This window comes from Centroberyx affinis, unplaced genomic scaffold (assembly GCF_046629955.1).
Source record: "Centroberyx affinis isolate AG114_WGS23_722 - 3 ecotype Tasmania unplaced genomic scaffold, CSIRO-AGI_Caff_v1 ptg000582l_1, whole genome shotgun sequence".
In the NCBI taxonomy this organism is placed as follows: Eukaryota; Metazoa; Chordata; class Actinopteri; order Beryciformes; family Berycidae; genus Centroberyx; species Centroberyx affinis.
In genome coordinates, this window is record NW_027279222.1 from 47,360 (window position 1) to 69,427 (window position 22,068).

The 22,068-nt window shown below is 41.5% G+C and overlaps 1 pseudogene; it reads left to right on the forward strand.

Moving 5' to 3' along the window:
- Positions 1-19,586, forward strand: part of LOC139643349 (solute carrier family 12 member 5-like) — a 59,256-nt pseudogene extending 39,670 nt beyond the window's left edge.
- Positions 19,587-22,068: the final 2,482 nt, after the last annotated feature.

Below are 22,068 nucleotides of genomic sequence, written 5' to 3' on the forward strand. Positions count from 1 at the left end.
TTTGATGCACTAGATTATTTTGATGTGACCAAGTCTTTGCCCCCAGACATCATGCATGATATGTTGGAGGGCGTTTTTCCACTGACAATGAAGCATGTTATTTGCGAAGCACATAGACAAAAGCATATAACTATAACTGAGCTAAATGAAGAGCTTAAAAAATTCTGTATAGGTCAGAATGACAAGGCCAATAAGCCTGTGCTGTTGTCTGAACGACTTCTCCAAACTTCAGGGATCGTAGGAACAGCTACTCAAAAATGGTGTCTTTTTAGATTGTTGCCTTTTATAATGGGGCACCGTATTCCTCCTGGCAGCAGATACTGGCACGTGTTCTTATTATGTAGAGATATTGCAGATATTGTCATGGCAGCTAAAGTGAGGAAAGATGAACTAGCATGTCTAGAATTACTTGTACACGCATTCCTTTCTGAGATGACGGAGGTATTTGGAACTGTTTTAACACCTAAATGTCATTATCTTATACATTATCCAAGACTTATGTTAATGTATGGTCCTCTTCGTTCTCTTTGGTGTATGAGATTCGAAGGAAAGCATCAATATTTTAAGAATCTGACTAATAACTGTCGAAATTTTATAAACATAACAGTGACACTGAGCAATCGTCACCAGCTCAAACAATGTTGGGAATTTTCACCTATCAATATCTTGGGTGATTTTGAAAAGGTGCCTGGTAGAAGTGTCAGCACACCTTTATTGTCTCTACCCATTGATCTTCAGACTGCTCTAAAAGTAAGTGGCAACTTCAGAGATGTAGAATTAGAGGGCAAAGTAATTCACCGTGTCTCTGAAATGACTGTAGACAACATCAAGTATGCTGTTAGAGATGTGTTGACATTAGACCTTTTACATGTTGAAAAAATTCCTGTGTTTGGGCAGATCAAATACATTCTTAACATTGATACCATGTGGGTGCTTTGCAGTAAAATTTTGCTTCCATTGTCCTTTGACTCGCATTTTCATGCATATCGTGTAAAAGTAGACAGTGACTGGATTTTGCTCAAACCTGGAGACGAGTTGGACCACACATCACTTGACACATATACAGTTGATGATAATTTGTATGTTGGATTGAGACATTTTGTATAATTGCTAGTTTTTGGCAAGGGTAGATGAATGGAATGCTTAGTGTTGTGCAAGTATTACTAGAGAAATTTTTTGCCCCCCTTTACACCTGCCAATAACACAAGTCTCCTGTCCAGATTGTTGCCAGATATGTGGTTTAAACTTAAAGTGCAAAATTCAGATTGACATACTGATCATCAGGTATGGCTATTAATGGTAGGTGTAAAGAGGGACAAAAGTAAATATGAAAACAAGTCTGCAGAGTGTCAGGATAGCGGGATGTGTTAAACTGCTTGAGTGTTTTGCATTTAAAACTGATTAATGAACGGCTCATTGGGCCTGATGCTTTCAGTTTTGTGTTTAAGCTCTGAAGGAATTTAAACGCATCCCACATGTTAATTTGAGTTTTGTTAATGTTCTGTACTTTATACTCAGAATTTTGTTATGTTTTAATTCGTGAAACATGCACTGCTTGTGTGTTTTGCATTTAAAACTGGTTTATGAACGGCTCACAAAGCCTGATGCTTCCAGTTTAAGTGTTAAGATACTGAAGCAATTTAACCTAACCCTGCATGTCAGTTATGAATTTGCATTTTGTAAGTGTACTTTTTACTCAACTTTGTTATGTTTTATGTGTGAAACCAAGTTATGAAATGGAGTTTTGTTGCACTTAGTGAATGGCTCCTTAGGCCTTATGCTTCAGCTTAATGTTGAAAAGCACTGCTTTTTGTCATGTGCTGGAACTTGTTAAGGACAATTCAGTTCTAGCAGAACAATACATTGATTGAAATGCACTGACAAGGGATTGGTTTACATGTGAACTATTGGATTTTGTTAAAAGATGTAAACTAATTGTTAATTCTCTAAATAAATTTAGGTGAATAATTGTAAATGTTTTTGTCTCTGAATTTAAGGATATGTTTTTGCCTCATAAAGGTACAAAATGGCATGTCGCTCCAGCTGTACCTCATTAGGTACCAATTCCGTACCTTTCCAATGGGTACATTTTTGTACTAGGACATAAAGGTACATTTTTGTCACTAGGGGTGCAGAAATGTTCTTTTAGAGGTACAGACAAGAAGGTACAAAAATGTACCATGTTCAAAGGTACAGTGCTCGTACCCTGCTAGGGTACTGCTGGAGCGACAAAGCGTTTGTACCATTTTAGGTCCATTCCTGTACCTTGATTTCTCTGTGTGTGTAGACATTTATAATGTAGACTATAAAATACTTTTTGATTCATTGCTCTCAATCAGACACACATTCTGATTTTCTGCTTAACTACCTCACAAGCAAATACCTTTCAATCATTTGAAAGCCACCAGATGTATTGCTTGACAAAGATAATGAGGAAAAAGGAGAAGACAACCTTATCTTCCCACTTCTATTCAAACAGGTTAATGAGAGGAAATATCCCTATTTTTAATGAACAAAGAGCTTGTCATCCCCTTCTCACCAGATTACCATCTTTTTGTGCTTGAAAAGAATAAACCCTTTACTTTCTAATGAACAAGCTGGACCCAATCTCACAGTCTTTCAGGATCTGTCTGTCAGGATTTCATATGTAGAATTTAATTGAGGAGACTACAATTGAGCAACTAAATGCATACTGACACAGGTTTTAAACTCCATTTCAAACCATATAAACATTGAACAAAAAGTTCGGAACTTTGTGTTTGGTAGATTATTTCTCTGTTGTAACAATGCTTCTTGGCAATACATTTTATACCGTTGGAAAGCCTGTTTATTTCCCTTTTAAATGGTGCCTCATTTGTAAGGAACATGCATTTGTGGGATGAGCAGCACAGCTGAGTATGTGGGTTGCGCTCATGAAAAATTTGCCAAATCTTCTCTGCCAATGCCAAACAGCTTATTCTGCTGTTGCTATTGACTCTTGTTTTGAGCTTCCGGTACCCCCAGGTGCTGACAATCAGGTACCTGATTGGCACCTGCACTGGAACCTGAACATGTGGAGGAACGTTATGTTCAGCGATGAGTCCAGATTCTGCCTACGGAAGTTGGATCGTAGGGTCAAAGTGTGGAGAAGACGGGGAGAACGCTATGCTGATCGCTGCACCGATAGAGTAACACCTTTTGGTGGAGGCGGTGTGATGGTGTGGGGCGGCATCTCCATCACTGGAAAAACGAGGCTTGTCATCATTGGAGGCAATCTCAATACAGAGAGATATCGAGATGAGATTCTGCAACCGGTGGCGATCCCCTATCCCCACAGTCTGGGACCGAACTCCATCCTCCAAGATGACAACGCTCGCCCCCACAGAGCGGGGTTTATCAGAGACTACCTCCAGAATTTAGGAGTAGAGAGAATGGAATGGCCTGCCAACAGTCCTGACCTCAACCCAATTGAACACTTATGGGATCAGCTTGGGCGTGCTGTTCGTGCTAGAGTGACCGACACAACCACGTCGGCTGACTTGCGACATATCCTGGTTGAGGAGTGGAATGCCATCCCACAGCAGTGTGTGACCAGGCTGGTGACCAGCATGAGGAGGAGGTGCCAGGCTGTTGTGGCTGTGTATGGTTCTTCCACACGCTACTGAGGCTCCTGACTGTTTGTTAAATGAATAAATTGTAAAATTGCCAATATGTCTTGTTTCTTCCTTGTTACTGATAGACTTCAATCATCCAATCCACCAAACAACACCAAACAACAGTCAATAGCAACAGCAGAATAAGCTGTTTGGCATTGGCAGAGAAGATTTGGCAAATTTTACATGAGCGCAACCCACATACTCAGCTGTGCTGCTCATCCCACAAATGCATGTTCCTTACAAATGAGGCACCATTTAAAAGGGAAATAAACAGGCTTTCCAACGGTATAAAATGTATTGCCAAGAAGCATTGTTACAACAGAGAAATAATCTACCAAACACAAAGTTCCGAACTTTTTGTTCAATGTTTATATGAAAATCATATAGGCCTATATGAAAATGTATGAGTTAGACTGGAAACACAAATTTTGAGTCACAATTTCACTCCATCATACAATGGTGACTAAAAATAATTAATGGTCATTGAATGGTTGTATTTGGACTTTTTAGCTGCTGCAAACAAATTGTCCCATATGGCACATTTCGAGTTTGATTCAAATCTTTAAGTTCGGTGTTGTTTTTTGTTTCCCAGGCACCACAGCTGGGCACTCTGATGGGCGTGTACCTGCCCTGTATCCAGAATATTTTCGGGGTGATCCTCTTCCTGCGGATGACCTGGATGGTTGGCATTGGAGGCGTCTTTGGCTCCTTCATAATCGTCTTCATGTGTTGCTCCACGGTGAGTGAAGCTACCTTCCCCTCTGCCATGTTGTGTAATAAAACCACTTCAACTAACGGTTTTGGTCCATTGTCAGAGATTTTAGGACATCCCACAATCACAGTATGAGAGGAAAATGAACACTTTTAGGTGCCACTTAGTTCAGTGATGAAGGTTGTGGCTCCCAGAAGCCAGCTGTCACTGCTCTTGCTGGTGCTCACAGAGAACAGATGTTGAGGGAAAATATGCCAGTTAACTTCACAACACAATGCAGCTGCAAGCGTTCACCAGATTATATCAACCAGAAGTGGCTCCACACACACACACACCCAAACAGTGGAGTGTGTGATTAAGCTAGAGCCTGTTAGAATATAATTTGCATTACACAGATGCTGAAGGTGACACACACTAAATCCTGGCATAAGGCATTCTGCCAATAAATCCCCCTCTCCACCCCCCTCCCCCTGTTGGAATCCCTCATTATCCCGCTCTATCCCCAGCTTTATTTTAAAAATCTAATACAAAACATGAGCAGGACTAGGACACAAACAGAGGCAACGACAGACGAGTGTCAAAGGATGGTTACGGCCTCAAGTCCCAGCTAGGATGAAGAAGACTCAGAAAGAAAGAAAGAAAGAAACAAACAAACAAACAAACAAACAAACAAACAAACAAACAGAAAGAAACAATGAAAGAAACAAAGACAATAATGAATTTAAAAATCCACTGCGTAACATTTACATGAAAAAGATATTGCCTTATTTTCAACCTAAGTAATGTGTTTGGAAAATCCACCTGTCAGTTATGCATGACAACGCCTGGTTTACCTGCCCATGTGGTTGGGAATGATGACTGGTGGGAAATCTTCCTGGCACAGAAGACGTGATGTATCGAAACTGGAGAATGCATGCTTTATGAGCATCTTTAAAAGAAAAAGAAAAATACAAGCTATCATAGATCTTTGTCCTCTCTCTGGTCCCTTTGGTATCTTTTGGTGTAAAGCAATCCCACACCAGCCAGGAGTGCAGTACACCCATGGGTGTGGTAAAGCACAATCCAAAAGCCCAGGATCATACCTGCTCTCACCCTACCACCATCTCCACGTAACTATCTTCATCATTTTAAGCCTGAAGTGACTGCGAAGGGCAAACCGTTCCCTGACACTGGGTGCCATGTCTTTGGTCAAAACAGCAAAGTCACCCTGCAGCATCTTTTTGCTGTAGACCAAAAATACACGTTACGTCCTCAATGAATTATATCACCTCTCTTCTACTCACTCAAATTACTCTAAAAACACTCTCTCCTTAGCTTATTTCCTTTCATTCTGAGGTCACAGGAATGATATTGTCATGGCACAGTGGCCGTGACCCTCGCACCCCTCACTGTTGGTTACACTCTGGTCTAGAGTGTCAGCTAAATGCCAAAAATCTAACTGTAAAATTGTGTAAGCGTGACACTGTCAATTCTAATTTGGCTCTCGACTTGTGTGTCATGACATCATCTTTCTTCTCTCTCTCTCTACTATTATTATCAAATAATCCAGAAATGGTAAAAGGTAAACAGTAACCATTTTCGTCCCCCATGAATGATACAGTCCATGTCTGGGCCACTCAGTGACAAATATGTCACCTTGTTTTGAGCTGTAATTGTAGTTCCCCTTTGGACCAATCAGTGTAATTTTGAAAACTATAATGCAGCTGTGAGATGCATCGTTTCCCAAAGTTTTATCAAAATTGGATCACTGGTTACGCGCTGAGATATTGTGCGTAACACATGGATGAGCGAACAGTGTAATTTTGAAAATGTGAGAATGGAGTGGTGAGATGCATCATTCCCCCGGGTTTCAGCAAAATCCAACAAGTAAACAAAAGTTGTAGCGCCCCTCTTAGGGCAATCAGTGCCGTTTTTAAAATGCAGCGTCCAAGATATTGTGTGTGACAGATGGACCGAGACCGATCCATATAGTCCCTCCTCCAATTTCACAAACTAGAATAGTTTTAAGGGACAACACCAGAAGGCACATGCCCAAATTCAATTGCTTACTTACTGCTATACATGCTTATCATGCAAGTAGGAATATAGTTTTGGAATGTGGCGATTCCAGTCCAGTCCAGTCCAGTTGGGTAGAGGTAATCTGCATTTAAAGGCCAGATATGTGCTATATAGCCTTATACTCACACTGAAATAAAAAAAATGACTTCTTTTTTTTTCTCATTCTAACTATCATACCATTTATTGTATTTTTATATCAAAATCTCATTACTTTTACATCCTGGAAAACAGAAAATCTTTAGTGGTGACTTCATTGTGTACCAGGAGGCAAAATAAAAGTTCCAATCAAAAAAACAATCACAGATTTTTGAACAATCCCGCCCCTCCAGCCCTCCCATCAAATAAAACTGCTTTTCTCTCCCTAACTTACATCCCATTGGTTTAGACTTTTAAATGATCCCTCCCTGTGTTATGTCCCGCCCCAACGTCCTGTTTCAACAGGAAATACATCACATTAAGGAAGCAAGATGCTCTCAAAATACCATTTCATTGTGACTTTAAAGCGTTCACACTTCTGTGACTTTGCCTTCATACAGTTCACAACAGACTGCACGGTTGTCTGTCCCATATCCAGGTGAAAAACCGACATTAGCAGTGATATCAGGGGGATACCATGATACCTTCTAGTCTCTGTGTCTGGAGAATGCTGAGCGTGCAACATCCAGCCGCTCATCCTCGCAGCATCTGACAGCAGTAAAACTATTAAATGTTATTATCTGTGATCCGGTGAGAGCGAGGTCACTTCATTAAGACCTGATTAAAGAGTCACTTAACATCTGCTCTAAGCCTGCGGGGCCAGAGGCGGCCGGGCAGACCTGTAATGCTAACTGGATTACATCATACAGACACACACACCTGCCCCTAGAATGTAACATGGGGCACGCACACACACACACACACACACACACACTCACACAAACATGTACACAAATATTACACATATGCACATCTTATGTTTTCTCCCTGTGCCAATTTTTCTTTCCTCCTCTCTTCAAAGGCTCTTTCAGACACACACACACACACGCACACACACACGCACACACACACACAAACACACACACACACACACTAATAAACCGTCGGTTTTGACGTGGGTCTTTTCTTCAACTATTTTTCCCTTGATGATTCACATTTTCTGATACCTCTCCTCCCACTTATTATTTTTTTTATACCAGTCTTTCTCCTCCATTTATTTCTGCTGTTCCCGTCCTCTGCCTCCCTCTGCTTCTCATTCTCTATTTTTCTACCCTGCATTTACAATCCAAGCACATATTTATCCTCCCAACATTTATTTTTCACTGTGTCTCTTTCAATTTGCTCTCTCTCTCCCTCTCTAATCTTTGATTCTCTGTCGCTCTGTCACTGACGTAAAAGCCCCATGGTGCCTCTGCATCACTGAGCTGTAGCAGAGAACGTGCGCAACCAGCCATGTAGGTTGTTATCCCATAGATTGGACAATTCAACATGACGAGATGAGTCAGACTCTTCCACTCCTCTATGTTTTTCTCTGCTCACTCAGTCCCCCGGTTCATCAAGGTCTCCAAGTCGTCCCACGGTCCCAGTCAGCCTTATTTAGTTTGACTAGATACGGAGTGTCCACCTGCTGCCTCTCAGCACCTTGTAACCCTGCTGTGTCGTCTGCTGCTTTTTCAGACCATGCTCACCGCCATCTCCATGAGTGCCATTGCAACGAACGGAGTTGTACCAGGTGAGTGGGTGTCAGAGGCAGTGTTTTCTAGTCAGGTCACCAAACCTCGAGTCCAAGTCGAGTCCCAAGTCCTCGGTGTTTGAGTCTGAGTCTGAGTCCAAGAACAGTCTTTTCCTTTTTTTGTACTTTTTACATATTTTACATTTAGCACTACTGTTCGCACTAGTTAATCTAAAATCTAAACAGTTCATGGTGGAGCCATCTTTATCTATCACATGACTAACAACGCTCTTACTCCCAGGCACCACACACTAATTTTATGTCGATTCATTGATTTTTCATAGCCTATAAATCCACACAGGCTATATTGTTAACCAAGCAGATGATCAGGTATAAATTTAGGGTAACGCTGAAAAGATGTGTAGCCGATTTCTAAGGTGATTGAGTCCCAAGTTCAAGTCCTCACTGCTCAAGTCCAGGTCATTCAAGTCTGAGTCGAGTCACGAGTCATCCAGGACTCGAGTACTACAACACTGATCTGAGGGATGTATTTGTGTGTTTTGTATTTGTGTGTGTGTGTGTGTCTGTCTATCTGTTTGCACACTTGCTATAATGTCCTGACAGTTATAGCACGCTAAATGTTCGGTTTGTTTTTTTGACCCACAGCTGGAGGTTCATACTACATGATCTCTCGCTCCCTGGGTCCTGAGTTTGGTGGAGCGGTTGGAATCTGCTTCTACTTGGGCACCACTTTTGCCGGTGCTATGTACATTCTTGGCTGTATTGAAATTCTGCTGGTAAGGAGCCCTAATTATTGAGTAACTGACACCAGTTTATTGCTTTTCATGCTCCCTGGTCTGTATTAACAGACAGTAACAGCATCTTACAATAAATGAAAATCTACTCTGAAGTCCTTGTGAACTGGACCAAGCTAAGTAAAAGATCCAAATCTATGAGACACCTTTCTGACCATTAATGATCTTACTTTACAAAAACATGCCATTTTGCTTAGTGCTGGACATCTTAATTTAGCTTATCAAGCTAAAATTATGATCCATATTCATAACTAATATGTACTGTATATGTACATTTGATTTTCCTTATAACAGGTTTGAAGGGGCAGAAACCATTATGTAGACATGCCCAGCAGCACATGTATAAGCAACAGAATCTAAATGAAGGGTAATAAATATGAAGACACTTATTTCATGCTCCCATCTACAATAGCAGAATGTTATTAATTTGAGCGTCTTGCAAACAAGAAACAGCAAAATTAATTTGATGTTTCCTTTGATTTAACACTAATTGCTATTGCTCTCTGTTCTGTTACAGCAATATAAAACCTTTCACACTGATATTTCTGGAAGATATCTCATTGCTCTCCATTTTCACTTCACCTTCTCTCTCTTCCCTCATTTCATCTCCTCTGTCTTTCCTTATGCCTCCACCTTCTCTCCCATACTCCACCCCACCCTACTGTATTCTCTCCAATCCCTGTTGCTCCTTTGCCTCCACCTCGCTCCCTCCATCTGTCCATCCCGTAGATTTATATTGTTCCTCAGGCAGCCATCTTCAAGCTCGAGGGCCTGGAGGGGCCGGAGGCGGAGGAGGCTCTCCTCAACAACATGCGGGTGTATGGCACCATTGTGCTGAGCTTAATGGCGCTGGTGGTGTTTGTGGGGGTCAAATATGTCAATAAGCTGGCGCTGCTCTTCCTGGCCTGCGTCATCCTCTCCATCCTGGCTGTGTACGCCGGGGTCATCAAGACCGCCATCGACCCCCCCGTCTTCCCGTAAGTCACTCGCTCGTCTTATCTGGCAGCCACGCTGATACAGAACTGAACAAAAATATAAACACAACATGCAACAATTTTAAAGATTTTACGTGGTTACGGTTCATGTAAGAAAACCATTCAATTGTAAGAAATTCTGTGCAAAGGAGAAATGTTCAGTAACAGGGATGTAAACAAAGTCATGCACAAGATTTGAGAGAAATAAGCCTTTTGTGGAAAAAATATGGGATATTTTTTTTTTTTGTCATGAAACGTGACCGAAACTTCACAAGTTGCATTTATATTTTTCTTCAGTATGGATTTGATTGCATCCATTCAGAGATATTCCTTCATGTAAAGTATGTTTTCTGACCATATCACAGCCAGGAATGGTTTCTGACTGCATTGTATCCGGATAAGTTACAGCGATGCTTTCACTGACTTCCCTTACAGGGTCTGCATCCTGGGAAATCGAACTCTTGTCTCTAAAGGGTATGACGTGTGTGCGAAGGTCATCGAAAGGGACAACGAGACAGTCACCACCAAGCTGTGGAGGAGCTTCTGCGATTCTGAGTTCCTCAATGCCACGTGCGACGAGTACTTCATCAACAACAACGTCACGGAGATACAGGGCATTCCGGGGGTCACGAGTGGCATCCTGGCAGGTAAGAGGGGGCAAATCAATGTAAATGACACTACCTTGTATCACTTATCAATCCCTCTCAACTGGTAATTTTCTATGCATCCTCCCTCCTTCTCTACCTCTCTCTGTTTCTCTGTCTTTCAGAGAATCTGTTTGGTTACTACCTCGACAAAGGGATGATCTTGGAGAAGCGTGGACTTGTGTCGGCGGTGGATCCGGACAGTCCCACAACCAGCTCCAACCGCTACGTCCTGGCTGACATCACCAGCTTCTTCACCCTGCTGGTGGGGATTTACTTTCCCTCTGTCACAGGTTAGTACCAGAGATCTGTCAGGACTAGACCTGACACAATGTTTGATAAAGGAGAAACTGATGACTAGCATCACTATCTCTTGTGCTTCATTTCTATATTTCTGCTGAATTTTCCCCTGCACACAGCAGAGGTAATGTTTTTTCTATCCGGTGTGCCCAAACTATTTCCATGTAATTCAATGTGTATTATTTGTGCATTATGTTTTACTCTTGCTATGGGGGCCTGATCATTGCATATTGGCACAAGAGTGCTTACAATGGTGAAAACATTCATTTGTGCTCAAAAAAATAATGGATGAGGAGTAATTCTGTGTTGCCAAAAGTGTAAAGGCACAAATATGATCAAGAACTGTTGACACAATTAAAGTTCAGTGAGGTGAAATGACAAGAAGTCATAATGCCATAGAAACTGTGGGACTCACATTCCACCAGCACCCAACAGATATAAATGCTGAGTCCCTCTTCATAGATTTGGGACAGGCTTCAGCCTTGATTAAATAAAACGGGCTGTTCAAATTTGCATTGAGATGCTTGATTAAAGGCTCGGTTTAATCTGATTGTTTTTTTGAAAAGTAAATTCATTGTGCAGCTACATCATTCTCTTTGGTACAAATAGAGGGAGGAGGTTGAGTGGAAGAAAGATGACCTTCCACATGGAGGTGTAAGGCAGAAAGCTCATGTTTATTTCATCCTCGTGTGCTTTGTGCCTCACAGGTATCATGGCTGGCTCCAACCGGTCTGGAGACCTGCGCGATGCTCAGAAGTCCATCCCTATCGGCACCATCGCAGCCATTACCACCACATCTACTGTGTGTATCCTTCACTGAGCCAAAGCCCACAGAGAGAAACTGTGTGGTTCTGAAAGTGATGATCAACGACTTTAATATAACTTTTTGCATCGTAAGATATCGTTTGGATAAAAAATGTTCAACAATGCATTCCTTAACTGTTTATCCCAGATATGTCCTGTGTGGTGCTGTTTGGTGCCTGTATAGAAGGAGTCGTCCTGAGGGACAAGTGGGTCTTATGTGTTCCAATCCAACAACAGAGTTTTATATAATCAGACAAAGAACATTAAACATTAGACCTTAGATTATCTATGTTCTAGACTGATTGCTGAACAGGTCATTGCATGTTTCTCCAACACCAGTTCAGTCATTTGTCCTCACCTTTGCCCTCAGGTTTGGTGAAGGAGTCAGCGGTAACCTAGTGATTGGTACGCTGGCCTGGCCGTCCCCCTGGGTCATTGTGTTTGGCTCCTTCTTCTCCACCTGTGGGGCAGGCCTTCAGAGTCTGACTGGGGCTCCACGTCTCCTACAGGCCATCTCTCGGGACGGCATCATCCCTTTCCTTAGAGTGAGTGCAGATGGCTCACTCATCTCAATTGGGCCAGGATTGTTGCGGAAGTGATGATAACTTATACCTGCCCTGCCTTCAGTTTGCTTGCTCTGTCAGAGGCTATCTCCAGGTCCAGCTGATTAAATGAGGAATAATGGCCGAGGCGAGGCAGGAGCCTGTTTAGGACAAAAGTGATTAATGACCCTGCTTCAGGGGCCAATGTGACCTGAATGAGAGAGATGAAAAGGCTAACTCTCCTGTCAACTCACTTTCCTTTATGTGTTGGTGTGTGTATGTGTGTGTGTATGTTCACAGTTGACATGTAGGCTATCTTTTTGTGTTGCTGCAGGTGTTTGGACATGGTAAAGCCAACGGAGAGCCCACCTGGGCCCTCCTACTCACAGCTAGCATCTGTGAGATTGGCATCATCATCGCTTCCCTGGACGCAGTCGCACCCATCCTCTCCATGTAAGGGCACCGTGAATCCCTAAGGACTTCAAAGCTATACAGGCCAACTGCAGACACGTTCCTTCTCTGTATCTCACTTGTCTCTCTCTCTGTCTCTCCTTCTCTCTCTCTCTCTCTCCCTCTCTCTCTCTCTCTCTCTCTCTCTCTGTCTCTCCCTCTCTCTCTCTCTCCAGGTTCTTCTTGATGTGCTACATGTTTGTCAATCTTGCCTGTGCCCTGCAGACTTTGCTGAGGACACCAAACTGGAGGCCGCGCTTCAAGTTCTACCACTGGTGAGCGGTTGTGTCAGTGTGCATGAACTTGCTATATACATTTTCATGACATATGCTATTATCATGAAATCCATGTTCGGGACAAACCATAAACATTCAGTCTACTATAATGGTACAATATGTAGGCAAACTTTGCTCAGAGATCTGTAGACATGTAGACACTTAACACAGACTCTACAGGGTGAAAGTGTGCAGGATCAGTGTCAGACAACAGGCACTTGTGAAGCAATGTTTGCTGTTTTTATTGTGTGCGTCAGAGTCACCATGGGAAGCCAAAGTCTGTCTGTCTGTCTGTGTTCTGGCATTAGCTCAACAGCAGCAGCTATTTTACAAGCTGTGGTCATTGCTACGCCCCAACCAGTGGTGTGAAGCTAGCATCAGTTAGCAGTTAGACCAAGCATGTGACCTCCTGTCCCCCACAGGGCTCTGTCTTTCCTGGGTATGAGCCTGTGCCTGTCGCTCATGTTCATCTGTTCCTGGTATTATGCCATAGTTGCCATGGGCATCGCTACCTGCATCTACAAATACATTGAGTTCTGTGGGTAAGTGATCATCCTGACAGCTCCCTGCCCTGCCCCTCTTAGAATAAGATTTGGACCAAAGGCAAGAATGAAGATTTTATTAAAGCATCCACCTGGGCAGAGTCTTTGAAATGTTTGGCTGGGTCACAGAGGAACTGTCTGTTTTCCTTGCAATAAATCTCTATTCTTCTGCCAACGGTTATCAAGTTCCTTTAATTTAATGACAGTGATGGATTTAATGACATGCTTTGGTTGCTTTAACTGAAAAGGATAAAACATAGGGCACCTTTGTTTATCAACACACACATTTATTAGGATCTCTCAGAGGTACAGCCAAAACTGAACATCTTAAATGGAACGATGAAGCATTCTTGCGTGCCAACCCATAAATGTGCTGTGTGACAGAGCTGAGAAGGAGTGGGGAGATGGGATACGTGGCATCTCCCTCAGCGCCGCGCGATTCGCTCTCATGAGGCTGGAGGAGGGACCGCCACACACCAAGAACTGGAGGTCAGTCCACTCCATCCGAAACAGTTAAACTGACATTCTGAGATACTTGTTTTAAGTCATAATAATAAAAAACATCCATGATGACCAGATGGCATTACCTACTCTTAATCTAAGGCTGGCGTTACACGTTAAACTTTTTCACACAACTGAGTTTTATTGGAGTTGCACTGTGTATCACCCCCTGCAATTAACTGAAAAGTTGCGTGTAACCTGGTTGCATCAAGTTGAAACTGTCTGAACTTTTTGCAACTAGGTCCACAGCCAATCAAAACGCTGATATCATGTCATGTGACTTTCAGTTTCGCCAGTACTATGGCCAGCTGATAGAGTAACTAACAAAAACTATGGACAGGCTTGTGACACCCAAGAAAAATAAATCACTGTCATCCAGTATTTTGAAGGTTTGTGGATTAACTTTACATATAAATATTGTCATATTCCAGGTAGGTTAAGTATTTCCTGTATGGAAAATTAACTTGGCCCAGTGAACATTAGCTAGCATTAGCTTACATTAAGCTAACATTAGTTTAACCACCAACTGTAGACATTGCTTACTTTATGTTAATATTACACCACAGCAAAGACATTTAACATGCTAAATCACTTACTTTTAAACTAGATGTCAACACAAAATAATGTAAATATTATTGTAATTAATTATACATGACTTCCAACCATTTATACTATTGCAGAGCGTGTGGTTTTGATTACATTTGAAATGCGTGAACCTTACCTTCACTGTGTAACACCGGCCCAAGAGCTTGTTTAAATGCTATCACATGTCCTTCCTGACATGAGTCTGTGTCCTGCTGCTTCCTATCAGGCCTCAGATCCTGGTCCTGGTGAGTGTGGATGCTGAGCAGAACGTGGAGCAGCCTCGCCTGCTGTCCTTGACCAATCAGCTGAAAGCAGGAAAGGGTCTGACCATCGTTGGCACCTCAGTGCAAGGAACCTTCCTTGACCACTACACTGAGGCCCAGAGGGCAGACCAGGTTAGTGTTCATTGCTCTCTTAACACTCACACACACATTTGGACTCTCACACATCTTTACATACTAACAAGCAAACTTAATGTGTACACACACTCACATGCATGTAGTTTTTGCGTAGCCCCTTACAGCTGCCCTCTCCTCCTCTTGGTGTCTCTCCAGTCATTGCGTAAGCTGATGGAGACAGAGAAGGTGAAGGGATTCTCTCAGGTGGTCATCTCCTCTAATCTGAGAGATGGGACATCCCACCTGATCCAGGTCGGAGGACTGGGAGGCCTGAAGCACAACACTGTGCTAGTCAGCTGGCCTCGAAACTGGAAACAGGCTGAGGAATGCCAGCGCGTCAGGAACTTCATTGGTAAGTTTTAGATCACTGGTGAAGTAATGGCAAATTTGGATGTTGGTTTTGTTTTATTGCCCGCCTGACCGTCCTAGTAGAGGGATTCCTCACAAGGTTTCATGAGGTTTTCATGGTAATTTTACCTTGTCGTCAGTTGAGGGTCAAAGGTTGTCATTTTTATTAATTGTTCTCAATGTGGGTGTTATGAAGCCCATTGAGACTGTAACAGTGATTAAGAGCTATACAAATAACTTCACTTTATGGATGTTGAATTTTATAAGTGATTTACACCATCAGAAATAATGTATTTTATTACCAAATCATCTCCTTTCCTAACTGCTGAGGTGAATTCATCAATGGACAAACGGAGATATTTCCCCAGGCATTACATTATCTTTTATAGCAAAGACATTTCTTCCCTCCCTGTGCAGAGGTGGTCAGAGAGACGACCGTGGCCAGTCTGGCCTTGCTGGTCCCTAAGAACATCGCCAGCTACCCGTCCAATGGAGAGCGCTTCACTGAGGGCCACATAGACGTGTGGTGGATCGTCCATGATGGAGGCATGCTGATGCTCCTGCCCTTCCTGCTGCGCCAGCACAAGGTGGGAAACCAGATCTCTCCAGGAAATAATAAATAATAGTAATAATAAATATTCTTGACTTGGGTGAAGATTTATTATGCATTTGTCCCTAAGAAAATCCTTCTAAATAATGAACACAAATTTGTGAGGGCAGAATACAGCGGGTTAAATAGAAAATATGTCATATACATTTCCTGCTTTGTGCCGATAGGTGTGGAGGAAGTGCAAGATGCGCATTTTCACTGTAGCTCAGTTGGACGACAATAGCATCCAGATGAAGAAAGACCTCCTCATCTTCCTCTATCACCTGCGCATCGACGCTGAGGTGGAAGTAGTAGAGATGGTGAGAGATGTTGCTGTCACATTCTCTGAGTTCACAAACATAGAGAATATTTCTGTTCTAGGTGTGTTCTAAAATAACCATAATGAGGTATCACAATGTCAAGTTCTAGGTGTACTTTTTTGAAAATGCAGCCAATCTTTCATCCAATATATGATACAAGTTTTGGTGCATGATATCTGTGCAAATATCTTTTCCCTCCAAAGCATGACAGTGACATCTCAGCCTATACCTATGAGAAGACTTTGGTGATGGAGCAACGCTCACAGATCCTCAAACAGATGCATCTGACCAAGAATGAGATGGAGAGAGAGGTACGCCAGAGAAGCCCTTGCTATGATGGACAAACTGTAATGCCTAATGAAAATTCATATGACTTTTAACAGCTTGCACCAGTGTGCTGGAGGTGGAGAGACCTGACATTTTAGTCAACATAAGCCAGTACTTGACATTTATTTTGACTGTGCCTTCATCACTCAGTCTACTCCAAAGGCCAGCGCTGTGGCAGGGGAGTGATTCATAATTAGTCATTGTTGTAAATTATATCTGTGTCTAGACTTGCCCTTGACGATCTATCTCATTAATCATAGCACCAGTACGGCAACCTCAGCTTCCTCGGGACTTGAAGTACATTTTAAGACCAACAGCAAGTGGATTACACTGAATCCTTAGTCTATCAGTCTATCAAGAGAAAATTTTACAGTTTATTGTTACTGATCGATCGGCTAACTGTATCTTTAAATAAGATAAAAACAAGATTTCTAGAGGTTTGTCATGCTGCAATTCTGAACTTCAAGAAACAAAGAAAGAAGGAAAGAGGGAAATTCAAAATTTAACTTGTTTTAATATATTTCCTTGCTTTTCCTCATGACAGATCCAGAGTATTACAGATTCGTCCCGTGGTTCCATCCGCCGTAAAAACCCGTCCACGCTGCACTCCCAGCAGAGCACCGAGGAGGGAGCCAGCATGGCAGAAAACCTGAAGAGGAGGTACTGCCACCACTGCCATTGCTAGAAGATTTGCTATTATATGGTATCGTGGTTGTATCGAATCGTCAACCCCATATCGCGTATCGAATCATGAGATAAGAATATTGTCCCATCCCTACTGCAAAATGGTCCCACCGGTCTCTGGCTTGCCACCTTAACACTGGAGTGTCACCCGTGCTGACAGGTGTCTCTCTCTTTCTTTCACCCTGTCACGTTGTCACGTCACGGTGCCCCTCTCTCAGTCTGTGGCTGTCTCCCACCCGACACAGGTCCAGCTGATCCACAGTAAGAACGCCGCCCCGACCCCCACGTCCCCCACTGCGCCTGCAGGGGGCGCTGTGAGTCCCGACGCCGAGGTGCAGAGGACCTGGACGGACGACAAGGGAGCGGAGAAGGGAAGAGCCAGGCGGCAGCAGCAGCAGCAGTACGCCCAGAGACGGTCAAAGACCTCTTCAGCATGAAGCCGTGAGTAGCCTGCTGTCACTGTCACTCTGCTCAGCTCTCTCGGCACTAGACTTGACTCTTGATATACAGTATATACAGAGTAGAGCTGCAACGATTAATCGATTAATGGATTAGTTGTCAACTATTAAATTAATCGCCAACTATTTTGATAATCGATTAATCGGTTTGAGTAATTTTTTAAGAAAAATAAGTCAAAATTCTCTGATTCCAGCTTCTTAAATGTGAATATTTTCTGGTTTCTTTACTCCTCTATGACAGTAAACTGAATATCTTTGGGTTGTGGGCAAAACAAGACATTTGAGGACGTCATCTTGGGCTTTGGGAAACACTGATCGACAGTTTTCACCATTTTCTGACATTTTATAGACCAAACAACTAATCGATTAATCGAGAAAATAATCTACAGATTAATCGACAATGAAAATAATCGTTAGTTGCAGCCCTAATACAGAGCAAGGACATGGCATGGGTCAGTGGCAAACATTTGTGTCTATCAACCCATGTTCCAGGTTTTGAAGAGACAGAGGAGCATCATAAACAAACACAGCTATCTACATTGGTGGAAAGAGTACTAGTAACTTATGACTTATGATATTTTACTTAATTAGAAGTAAATGCGCTGGTGTAAAAGTCTGCTGTAAAAAGTAGCTAATTTAAAGTGTAATCAGAGTAGAAGTTACTTTTTAGAAAAGAGAATGTTGTTAGATGTGATCTTTTCCATGCAATTCTAAAAGGACGAGAGGACAGAGTTCAAACTAGATTATTTTGATTGTAAAAATTGGAAATTACAAAATAAATTGCACAAACAAAGTAAAGCCAGATTACTCCTCTCACTGAATCACTCCACAATTTTTCAGTTTACAATGGTCCAGTTTCTGGTGCTAATGGAGAGCCACAAAATGTGTAGTAACTCTGTAATGGATGTGATTTAAAATGTAGTGAAGTACTTCAATAAAAACGTACTTCAGTACAAGTAAAATTACTGACTTTAAAAAATTACACAATTACACAAAAAGGCTACTCAATTACAGTAATGTGAGTAAATGTAATTAGTTACTTCCACCCTTGACTATCTATATGCTGCATCTGTCCTGTGTGTAATTCGCTATTATTTCTTTCCTCCAATGATGCTGCAGGGAATGGGAGAGCCTGTAAGTATTAACAGTTTGTAGTGAGACATAGTCTGTGAATCAAAGACTTAAAAGACCGTTTTGTAAACCAAATACCAGGCCCTGGCCCAATCTTCTCTCGTGTCGTGCCTCATCAGGAACCAGTCCGATGTGAGGCGCATGCACACAGCGCTGCGGCTCAATGAGGTCATCACCAAGAAGTCCAAGGAGGCAAAACTGGTTCTGCTCAACATGCCTGGACCTCCCAGGAACCGCATGGGCAACGAGAACTGTATCCTTCATGTCTACATCTTCGCAGAACATATTCTAAACATCATCATGTATCAGTATTTATGCACTGTACCTGTAGCAGTACTTAACACAGTGCAGTATGTCGTAGAAATTATCACTTCATCCTACACTAATAGAAACTATCTATATACACGACCTGTCAAAAGTTACAACAGGCATTTTTTTTTTTTAACTATTTTTCACATTTTAGAATAATAGTGAAGACATCAAAACTATGAAATGATTCTTTAGATTCTTCTCTCTGTCTTGATGGAAAGGCAAATGCTTTGGAAAGAAATTCATTCATAGGCATCAACTTCACTATTCATATTTGTCTAAGAAACACATTTCAAGCATTTAAGCATAAGCCTTTAGATCAAAATGGCTTTAAGATAATGAAAAACACAGTACATTCAATCAGGTGTGTCCAGACTGGTACTGAGAGTAATCCAACTATAAACCGCACTAAATTAAATTCCTTCACTTTGATTCTCTCTCTCAGACATGGAGTTCCTCGAGGTACTCACTGAAGGCCTCAATCGGGTCCTCCTAGTGCGTGGAGGCGGACGCGAGGTCATCACCATCTACTCCTGAAGGGCCAGTCGTTTAAATGGCGGCTCACTCGCTACACATGACCTCTAGATGGACTGTGCCCTCTCTTTCTCTCTTTACCTCTGTACCGTACCAGGAAGCTCCTTCACATCCCACCCAGTCATCACACATCGTCTTCATCATCCTCATCCTCAGACAACCAGGGGCCAGTTGCATGAAGTTAGTTTAAGACTAGTCTAAGCCTTAGACTGGTCTTACATTCTCAGGTTGGACTCGGCTAATTAAGACTGTCTGTTACTTAAATATTAGGACTGATTTATTTTGAGGTAGGAAAGTTAGCCACCTTCCCCCTGACTAATCTTGAGTTAAGAATTTTGTTATTATGGCAAGGAGTCGGCCTAACTGTCAGAGCGGGAAGTTTAAATACTGTAGCTATTTCATAAAGGATGGCAAATCTTTGGTTTTTGGAAAGAACCTGAAAAAGAGTGAGTCTTTAGAGACAGAAACAACCCATTAGAGAGCTACAACAATCAAGAAGTAGTAGGAACAGGTAAATATAAGTGTCTATAGCAAGTTTGACTTAAGGTCACATTTAAGTCTAAGACTGGGTCTATCTTTATGCAACTGGCCCCAGCTCTTTCCAGACTGTCTACTCTCTGGAGCCCAACCAGCATCACACTCTAGATACTGTAGGCCGAGCTGTATGGTCATTCCTGTGTTTTTTCCTTTGTGGTATTTTGAATTGTCCCTCTGTCCCTTTGCTTTAGTTTCTCGTGGATGAGGGTCATTTGTAAAAAAAAAAAAAAAAAAAAGGAGGGTTCTTTGTAATTCGTCCTCATTTTCTATTATTTATTTATTTATTATCCATGTTATTTATTTATTAAGTCATCTATTCATTTCTGTCTTTGTCATGTATTTTAAAAGTATGGTTGGAAGCATATAGGTCAATAATTCACTAGGCAGCAAAAGCAAAAAGCTCTTCCTATTAGTTCACACTGGGTCAGAAGGTCAGATGAGGATTTCTATCTGCATACAGTATATTCATATTCATCTGTAGGAAATGACTACATGGAACAAATAAAACAATGTGGGGAGGAGAGAGCAATCCTAGGACCCAAAACAGAACCAGACTGATTGATCATACAGATCGATTGTACTAGTTTGCACTCATTCTAGTGCACAAAGTCTATAGTTATGTTTATAGTTATAGTTGTAGTTGGATTTGTGTCTGTATGGCCTCTTTACTTATCTCTGGCCATGAACTGAGTCCGTACTATCAGAGCAATGTGATCAGGATTGGCCTCTCCTCCTCATACGAGGGATTTACCTCTCGTCAATATCACTTGTCTCACTCATCACAGGGAGCTTAACAGAAATTAAAATAAAACGAGAGGTGGTCCATGTCCAAAATGGATTTGATACAGATTTAGTCATGATCCCAAACCTGATTGTTTGACTTCATTATCCCCGGGGTTAGGCAGGGATCATACAGATTGAATGGACTGAATGATATGCTGCAATACAGTATGAACTCAAACTGACTGTTGTAAATACTGCACATTCACTAATCATCTGATATGTATTGCTCCCAGAGTCCTGATGCCTCATGCCAGTTGATCAGGGCCTACTGGGATCTTACATATTTTATCCTCTCTATTGTTTTTATAGTAGAATATTGTGAGTTAATATAAAGTAGATTTGAACGATAAGAAAAGTCAGTTAACAAGAATGACTTTGCTAGATAATTTCATGAAATGTGAACGTTATCACAATCCAAAAACATGACCAGTCTACATTACTCAAAGATGTTTTTTTCTTATTGGGTTCAAAATAATAACTGTCCATAATTGTTCTTTTTTTTTTTTTTTTTTTTTTTTACCAAATGCTTGCAATCAAAATGTGCCAATATGTAATGGGAAAAAAAATGTTTTGATACAAACCCTTTTTAGTACAAAGTCTAATGTGGGATTAAGTATAACAGTATTTTATGTAGACTTTAAATGTGAAATTACAGCTGATTTTGGCCCAGCATCTGTACTTAATAAACTTTCATACAGCCTTGTAGTGTAAAGTATTATGGGAAAAATGAATGAACCTAGAATTGTATTTATTATTTATTATTTTGACACAGACCTGTAAAACTATTAAATCATATATTATGACCCACACTTAAATTGTTATTTTTGTAAACAGATATACAACATATAAACATATTAAATCTCACATTTATATGTGTTTCAGAGATTAAAAACTGCAATTTATCATTGTGTTTGCGAATAGTGTATGAAACAAATTGTATCTAGGAGAATTCAATTATTTTTTTGTATGATGTGTTTTAGAAAAAAAATAATTTCATGGATTTAATAGCTTGAAATATCTTAAATGTATGGTGTGTGCTCTATATCTGTGGAAAATATAATTTAGAAACAAATGCTGCTACAACTTTATGACGAGCCAAACACAAATATAAAGGAATTAGACAACGTCAGTGGAGATTTTGACTGTCAGTGTGTACATGATTGCT